Source organism: Bombina bombina, chromosome 4 (assembly GCF_027579735.1).
Source record: "Bombina bombina isolate aBomBom1 chromosome 4, aBomBom1.pri, whole genome shotgun sequence".
Lineage (NCBI taxonomy): Eukaryota > Metazoa > Chordata > Amphibia > Anura > Bombinatoridae > Bombina > Bombina bombina.
Window position 1 is genome coordinate 1051928411 of NC_069502.1, and position 9027 is coordinate 1051937437.

Genomic DNA, 9027 nt, shown 5'->3' on the forward strand with positions numbered 1-9027 from the left:
GGATTATATATATATATATATATATATATATATATATATATATACAGTATATATACCAGACGCACACAAAATGATTAATTCTATCGAAGTATAGCAATACACTCATATCAGTTCTTTAATGGCTGCAGGAATGATTGCAGCCAATCCAGAGATAATACTGGGGTAATGCTAGGATCCACTATTCAGAGGGTGGATGGCTTTGCTTTGAGACCTTTTTTTTCTCTTTTATGATTTTGCAGATGCAACATACAAATTTAAACAACTTTCTAATTTCCTTCTATCATATTAGCGTCATTCTCTTGATATCCTTTGCTGAAGCATTAACAGTTTTCAACCCAGGAACTCTAGGTTCTGCTGTTTTACTTTCTATTAGGTTACACATGATTTAACCCCTTAATGACCGAGGACGTGCAGGGTACTTCCTCAAAAAAAAGGCAGTTAACGCCTGAGGACGTACCCTGCACGTCCTCGGTGTGGAAAGCAGCTGGAAGCGATCCTGCTCGCTTCCAGCTGCTTTCCGGTTATTGCAGTGATGCCTCAATATGGAGGCATCCTGCAATAACCATGTATGGCCATCCGATGCAGAGAGAGCCACTCTGTGGCCCTCTCTGCACCGGAGATCGGTGGCTTCCTTCGTTGGTGGGTGGGAGCAGGACCGGGAGGCGGGTGGCGGCCATCGATGGCCCTGGAGATGTGCAGGGGGGCGGGATCGTGGGCGGGGATGCCCGGGGGCGCGCACGGGGGCGCACGTGCACGATATGGAGGGGGCGGGCGCGTGCACGGGGAGGGAGCGGGTGGGAACACTGCACTACGGAAAATAGGATTAGTAATAGGATAGGTAATCAGGTATTAATGTTAATAAAATTTAAAAAAAAAGCTGAATCAGGGGGTGTTGGGTTGGTATGTGGGAGGGAAGCTACACTACAGAAAAAAAAAACTGTGAAAAAAAACCCCAGAAAACTTTTTTTCTGCAAACTGGGTACTGGCAGATAGCTGCCAGTACCCAAGATGGCCCCCAAAAAGTCAGAGTGGGACGGTTAGAGAGGTGTTTGGGGGGGGATCAGGGAGGTTGGGGGAATAAGGGGAATACTACACAGCAGCATATGTAAATATGTTATACAATTTAAAAAAAAAAAAACAACAAAGATTCCCTTTATTTTTGTACTGGCAGACTTTCTGCCAGTACTTAAGATGGCGGGGACAATTGTGGGGTGGGGGAGGGAAGGGAGCTGTTTGGGAGGGATCAGGGGGTGTGATGTGTCAGATGGGAGGCTGATCTCTACACTAAAGCTAAAATTAACCCTGCAAGCTCCCTACAAGCTACCTAATTAACCCCTTCACTGCTAGACATAATACACGTGTGATGCGCAGCAGCATTTAGCGGCCTTCTAATTACCAAAAAGCAATGCCAAAGACATATATGTCTGCTATTTCTGAACAAAGGGGATCCCAGAGAAGCATTTACAGCCATTTGTGCCATAATTGCACAAGCTGCTTGTAAATGATTTCAGTGAGAAACCTAAAATTGTGAAAAATATTACGTTTTTTTTTATTTGATCGCATCTGGCGGTGAAATGGTGGCATGAAATATACCAAAATGGGCCTAGATCAATACTTTGGGTTGTCTACTACACTACATTAAAGCTAAAATTAACCCTAGAAGCTCCCTACATGCTCCCTAATTAACCCCTTTACTGCTGGGCATAATACACGTGTGGTGCGCAGTGGCATTTAGCGCCCTTCTAATTACCAAAAAGCAACAACAAAAGCCATACATGTCTGCTATTTCTGAACAAAGGGGATCCCAGAGAAGAATTTACAACCATTTATGCCATAATTGCACAAGCTGCTTGTAAATAATTTCAGTGAGAAACCTAAAGTTTGTGAACAAAATTGTGAAAAAGTGAACAATTTTTTTTATTTGATTGTATTTGGCGGTGAAATGGTGGCATGAAATATACCAAAATGGGCCTAGATCAATACTTTGGGGTGTCTTCTAAAAAAAAATATGTACATGTCAAGGGATATTCAGGGATTCCTGACAGATATCAGGGTTCCAATGTAACTAGCGCTAATTTTGAAAAAAAGGGGTTTGGAAATAGCAAACTGCTACTTGTATTTATGGCCCTATAACTTGCAAAAAAAGCAAAGAACATGTAAACATTGGGTATTTCTTAACTCAGGACAAAATTTAGAAAGTATTTAGCACGGGTGTTTTTTGGTGGTTGTAGATGTGTAACAGATTTTGGGGGTCAAAGTTAGAAAAAGTGTGTTTTTTTCCATTTTTTTCTCATATTATATAATTTTTTTTATAGTTAATTATAAGATATGATGAAAATAATGGTATCTTTAGAAAGTCCACTTAATGGCGAGAAAAACGGTATATAATATGTGTGGGTACAGTAAATGAGTAAGAGGAGAATTATATTTGTTGAGAGCCTATGATGATCACTGATCAGAACGCAGTTTGAATAGTTGTCCCCATAGATATGTTCTCCACTGCTCATTCTATTTACATTTATCTTTTTTTATGATTTCATTACAGAGCTTAAAGTCTGCCTTTGTCTTAGGTGACAAAAAAACGCAGCTGCAGAGTTGCAGAATGCAGACACTTTCCTTCACCAGCAGCTACTACAGGAGCCTCAAGAACATCATTGGCTATTGACAGCCTGCTTTGATTGTTTGGGTCACAACCTTCTGCCAGTGTTACACAAATATTATGAGGCCTATTTATCAAATGTCTGTCGGACCTGATCCAACAGTGCGGATCAGGTCCGACAGACATCTCTGAATGCTCTCTGTATTCAGCATTGCACCAGCAGCTCTTGTGAGCTGCTGGTGCAACGCCGCCCCCTGCAGACTCATGGCCAATCAACCACCAGCAGGGAGGTGTCAATCAACCCGATCGTCCTCGATCGGGTTGAATTGTGGCGATCTCTGTCTGCCTGCTCAGAGCAGGCGGACAGGGTTATGGAGCAGTGGTCTTTAGGCCGCTGCTCCATAACTTGCGTTTCTGGTGAGTCTGACGACTTGCCAGAAACACGGGCCCTCAAGCTCCATTCAGAGCTTGATAAATGGGCCTCTATGTGTGACTGGCCCACTTAAAAAAAAAAAAAAAAAAAACACTGGATGTGTCTGTCCATAGCCTCCTACAGTTCCTCCACAGATCTGAGCCTGTGAGCACTGGCAGCTCTGTCTGCAATAAGTTAAATTCTATCAGCCAATCGGAATGTAAGGGACGCCATCTTGGATGACGTCATTTAAAGGGAAACTTAATTCTTCAAGATTTGTCGTAAGAAGAAGATGCTCCGCGCCGGATGTCTTGAAGATGGACCTTCACCGCGCCGGATGGATGAAGATAGAAGATGCTGTCTGGATGAAGACTTCTGCCCGCTTGGATGAAGACTTCAGCCCACTTCGGTGAGGACTTCTGCCGCATGGATGAGGATCGATGTCAGGTCTTCGAAAACTGTAAGTGGATCTTCGGGGGTTAGTGTTAGGTTTTTTTAAGGGTTTATTGGGTGGTTTTAATTTTAGGTTAGGGACTTTGGGCAGTAAAAGAGCTGAATGCCCTTTTAAGGGCAATACCCATATAAATGCCCTTTTCAGGGCAATGGGGAGCTTAGGTTTTTTAGATAGGTTTTTATTTGGGGGGGTTGGTTGTGTGGGTGGTGAGTTTTACTGTTGGGGGGTGTTTGTATTTTTATTAACAGGTAAAAGAGCTGATTTCTTTGGGGCAATGCCCCACAAAAGGCCATTTTAAGGGCCATTGGTAGATTATTGTAGGCTAGGGCTTTTTTTTTATTTTGGGGGGGCTTTTTTATTTTGATAGGGCTATTAGATTAGGTGTAATTAGTTTAAATATTTAAACTGATTTCTTTGGGGCAATGCCCCACAAAAGGCCATTTTAAGGGCCATTGGTAGATTATTGTAGGCTAGGGCTTTTTTTATTTTGGGGGGGCTTTTTTATTTTGATAGGGCTATTAGATTAGGTGTAATTAGTTTAAATATTTGATAATTTATTTTCTATTTTGTGTAATTTAGTTTTTTTATTTTTTGTAACTTAGTGTTTTTTATTTTTTGTAATGTAGTCATTTTTAATTGTAGATTTTAATAATTTGAGTAGGGTTAGGTTTTTAAATATGTAATATAGTTAATTTAATTTTTAGTTTAATGTAATTCTAGTATAATAGGGTAGGTTAATTAATAGTTTAATATAGTTTATTTTAATTCTATAGGTAAGTTTAAATTTATTATAAGATAGGGATGAGGTCATTTTAATGTAAAGTTAGCGGGTTGTTAGGGGTTAATAGCTTAATTTAGTTTATGGTGATGTGGGGGGCTGGCGGTTTAGGGGTTAATCTGTTTAGTTAGTGGTAGTGATGTGGGAGGCCAGGGGTTTAGGGGTTAATAATGTTATTACAGTTGCGGCGGGGGTGGCGGGATAGGGATTAATATATTTATTTAGTTGCGGCGGGGTCCGGGAGCGGTAGGATAGGGGTTAATATATTTATTTAGTTGCGGTGGGCTCCGGGAGCGGTGGAATAGGGGTTAATATATGTATTTAGTTGCGGTGGGCTCTAGGAGCAGCGGGATATGGGTTAATAACATTATGTAGGTGGTGGCGATGTCGGGGCTGTTAGAGGTGTTTAGACTCGGGGCTTATGTTAGGGTGTTAGGTGTAAATGTAACTTTTATTCTAGCATAGAAATCAATGGGATATCTGGCAGCATCGAACACAAGCTTTCGCTGCTTTCAGACTCCCATTGATTCCTAAGGCATCCGCGGCCTCCAGGGTGGCGGATTGAAAATCAGGTATGCTGGGCCGGAATAAGGGTGAGCGTACCTGTTAGAAGTTTGATAACTTGCAAAAGTTGTCAGATAGTGCCGAATTTGTATTTGGAACATCTGTAATGATGTAAGCATCGATCTGTGTCGGATTGAGACCGGCGGATCATATGTTACGTCACAAATTTCAACTTTTGCCGGTCTGTAGGCTTTGATAAATGGGTCAAATTCCAGCGTATTTGCGGTTGACGGCTTGATAAATATCCCTCTTGGACTCATTGCTGGCCAGTTCAGTACTCTCCAGTGCTTTGTTTAAACCATTTCTGGGTGCTTTGGGTCATTGTCCTGCTGTAAGATCCATGACCTCTGATGGAGACCCAACTTTCTGACACTGGGCCCTACATTGCACCACAGAATTCTTTGGTAGTCGTCAGCTTTCATAATGCCATGCACACAGTCAAGACATCCAGTGCCTGAAGCAACAAAGCAATCCCAAAACATCAGTGAACCTCCACCATGTTTGACTGCAGGGACTGTATTCTTTTCTTTAAAAGCCTCATTTGTTTTTCTGAAAACAGTAGACTGATGGGCTTTACCAAAAAGCTGTAATTTTGTTTCGTCTGTCCACAGCACATTCTCCCAAAAGTATTTTGGCTTCCTCAGGTAAGGTTTGGCAAACTCAAATCTGTTTTTTTTTATGTTTCTTTGCCAGCATTGGGTCCTCCTGGGTTTTCTACCATAGCGTCCCTTTTCATTCAGATGGCAACGTTTAGTACAAGCTGACACATTTGTACCCTGTGCCTGAAGGTCAGCTTGAATTTGTCTGGAAGTTGATCAAGGTTCTTAATCCACCATTTAACAATCCTTTGCAATCTTTGATCAATTTTTCTCTTTTGTCCACGTCTAGGGAGATTACCTACAGTACCATGGGCTGTAAACTTCTTTACAATGTTGCGCACAGTGGACACAGGAACATAAAGATCTCTGGACATGGACTTTTAACCTTGAGATTGTCCATGCTTTTCCACAATTTTGTTCTCAAATCATCAGACAATTCTTTGCTGCTCTTTTTCTTCGCCATGCTTAGTGTGGCACACAGAGGCACACAACAGAAAGGTTGAGTCCATTTTTCACCATTTTAACTGGTTGCCGGTGTTATTTCTATATTGTCAGCACCTGTTAATTGATATAGGTGAGTTTAATAACAAATTACAGGAGCATCACAAACTTGGAATGCAAATATTTCTTATAATTTTGAGAAGGTGCCAATAATTTTGTCCAGTCCATTTTTGGAGTTTTGCGTGGAATGTGTCAGATTTGGGGGGTTTTCTCTCCATTTTTTGTATTATAACAATACAAACAAAATAAACAGACATAAGAATGCATAAACATTTGTAATTGCAACAATTTTCTAGGCGAAGTGGTGCATTATCTGACAAAAATGAAGGGGTGCCAATATTTTGGCCATGACTGAATACATTTATATATATATATATATATATATATATATATATATATTAGCACTGCTGAATCTGTTGGCACTCTGAAAATAACTGATAATAATAATTATATATATATACGTAAACCTCATTCCCCAAGGTTCACTTGGGGTGGATGCCAGAGGATCAGCGGGGCACATTCCTTGAACCCCCCAGGCAGAGGCAACAAAAAATATTGTATATGGGGGAATAACATTACATCGGTCTTTACCCACAGCCGCTTGGGTAATGTCAGGTTTACCTGGGTAATCCTAGGATTACCCAGATTACCCGGATTTCTGACTTCTCCCGTAACATATATATATGTATTTACATATATATATATATATATATATATATATATATATATATATACTATGACAACGTTGGTACTGACGTCATGACGTTTTGTACGTTGGTGCGCCATGATGACGTCAGTGAGCTGTGTCGGATGGTGACACGAGTGTTTAGATGGTGGTAATTATACATGTATTTAAGGAGTGTGGTTTTAAATGTTTGTTATTAGTTTTAGTTGGTGTGTTATACTTGTCCCTCTGACATTTGGCAAAGGCACAGTAATGTGCTGAAACTTTATGCCTGTATTTTAATTGAATTTATAAATGAAATATTTTTTAGAAAAAGCCCAGTGAGTGCCTGTATCTCTGGATCATATATATATATATATATATATATATATATATATATATATATATATGTGTGTGTGTGTGTGTGTATATACACATAACATAGTTTGGACTAGGTTTTGTGTAGTCCTCTTTAAAAAATGTATAAAAATAAATATTTCAAAAAATTAAACTTGTGCAAGAGTTCTTTTATTTGCAATATAAAGTTTGTATTCAACATAAACAATAAAATATTCACTCACATTTTTAACCCTCAAAACATTATGAGGTATTTTTGTGTTCACGGTATAACAGTGTCTCACTGTCCGATTGCATGTTTCCCTCTGACTTGGGAATCCCTGCTGTCTCTTAGCTGTCTTCTCCCTCCCTGGTATATAGGTAATTGAGTGGTAGATCCTTATGGGTTATTCCACAAGATGCATATAGGTCACCACAATTCAATAGACTCACTCAGAAGGTATTGGATAGATGATTTCAGAAGTAAAATCTTAAATCAGTTCTATCGTTAGGTATCTAACTGCGTGAAAAAATATTGTTACTTTGTTTTTTATAAACATGACTGCATACTATACAATATACTGGTGTCAATATGAGAACAGGGTTTTTTTTCTCCACCTCCAAAAGATAGTTATACTTTTATCCATTTATAAAAGAGGTGTACAGATTTTGGGCTAGATTACAAGTGAGGCGCAAACTGTTTTGCACAAACTATATCTTCTTAATTATCATTTTAATTGTGCAGATATTACAATGGCAATCACCATTTACGCTTCAATCCTTACCGAGATCTCAGAGCTCAGAAACAAAAAAGTTGCACAAAACACATCAAAAATACATTACTATGTACAGTTACACTCATTACTTACCCCTCACACTAAACTTCACAGAAGAATCAAGTCATTAGATCAGCAACAGCTCGCTAGCTCTATCGAACTTCTTCTCTCTTCCATCCCCTCCTTTTCCTGTCCTGATGAATCCATCTGCCAGTATAACTCCACCCTTACATCAGTCCTTGATAACCTGGCCCCACCTACCATAACTCGGAAAACATACACTTATCCTCAGCCCTAGCATACTCCTCTGACACGGTACCATAGAGATGTTCCCGTACTGCTGAGCGACACTGGAGGAAATCTTGGAGTTCTGCTGACTTTCTTCACTATAAGTTCATCTTGAACTCTTACTATTCTGCCCTTAATCTATATAAGCAACATTACATCTCTACTCTTATCTCTACTCTGTCTTCAAACCCAAAATGTCTGTTCTCCACATTCAATACTCTTCTCCACCCACCCCCACCTCCCACCACAACTTTTCTCTCAGCCCAAGATTTTGCCAGCTACTTCAACAACAAAATCGACTCCATAAGAAATTAAATTAGCTCTCAACATACTACCAGTCTCCCACCCCCTCAAAAGCTCACAATCATCCAAAACCCACATAGCCATAAATTTAGCTCTTTTGCCCCATTACAGAGGATGAAGTTTCTGCCCTTATACTATCCTCTCACCTCACTACCTGTCCCTTCGACCCCATCCCCTCACAACTACTCCCCTCCCTCTCTTCTACCCTTAGCCCTATATGCACACACATCTTCAAGCTCTCCCTCAGCCCTGGTATAGATCCCACATCTCCTAAACATGCATTAGTCACACCTATCCTCAAAAAACCTTCTCTTAATCCAACCTCCCCATCCAACTACCGCCCTATTTCCCTACTACCTCTTGCCTCAAAGCTTCTTGAAAAGCTAGTATATGGATGTCTATCCCATTTCCTTACATTCAACTCCCTGCTTGACCCACTGCAATCTGGATTTCGCCCCTTCACTCAACAAAGACAGCAATTGTTAAGGTTACCAATGACCTACTTACAGCAAAATCAAAAGGCCACTTCTCTCTACTTATCCTCCTTGATCTGTCTGCAGCTTTTGATACTGTCGACCACCCTCTTTTGCTCCATACCCTCCAATCCTCTGCATCTGTGACACAGCTCTCTCTTGGTTCTCTTCCTATCTGTCTAACTGTACCTTTAGAGTAGCCTTCTCTGGGGCATCCTCTGCTCTGTTACCTCTTTCTGTTGGGGTACCACAAGGCTCTGTCCTCGGTCCACTTCTCAAT